Source organism: Meleagris gallopavo, unplaced genomic scaffold (genome assembly GCF_000146605.3).
Source record: "Meleagris gallopavo isolate NT-WF06-2002-E0010 breed Aviagen turkey brand Nicholas breeding stock unplaced genomic scaffold, Turkey_5.1 ChrUn_random_deg7180001311818, whole genome shotgun sequence".
In the NCBI taxonomy this organism is placed as follows: Eukaryota; Metazoa; Chordata; class Aves; order Galliformes; family Phasianidae; genus Meleagris; species Meleagris gallopavo.
Genome location: NW_011269508.1, coordinates 1 through 392, shown reverse-complemented (window position 1 = coordinate 392; position 392 = coordinate 1). Strand labels below are relative to the sequence as shown.

Sequence of the window (392 nt, the reverse complement as noted above, 5' to 3'; positions counted from 1 at the left end):
CAGACCGTCCCAGCCCCACGTCCCCTCTGCGACCCCCCTCCATCCCCCTTCCCCCCCACCCCCTACCTGCCCCGACTTGGTGTTCTCCATGGAGCAGTCGGGGATGATCTTGGAGAGCTGCACGATCCAGTTGTTGATTTTGTCCCGGCGCCGGCGCTCCACTGCAAGCAGAGGGGACAGGGACATCAGCACCCTCGCTGCGGACAAAGCCAGGACCCCCAAACCCACAGATCCTTTTGGGGCTCTCTGTCCCCCTCCTGCCTGCCTGGGATCCCATAACGGTACCTTCGTTGTGCTGTGCCCGACGCTTCTCATCCCGGGTCGCCCGCGGCGCCTCTGCTTTTCTGCAGGGAGAACAGCAGGGTCAGTGCTGGCCCCCACACCATGCCCCA

The 392-nt window shown here is 64.8% G+C and overlaps 1 long non-coding RNA gene across 1 annotated transcript; it reads right to left on the bottom strand.

The window, feature by feature from the left end:
- Positions 1 to 66: 66 nt before the first annotated feature.
- Positions 67 to 377, bottom strand: LOC104917312. Its single transcript, XR_796828.2, has 2 exons — positions 286 to 377; positions 67 to 161 (listed from the first exon to the last, which is right to left on the bottom strand). It is a non-coding gene; the product is annotated as an uncharacterized LOC104917312 (long non-coding RNA).
- Between the last annotated feature and the right edge of the window lie 15 nt (positions 378 to 392).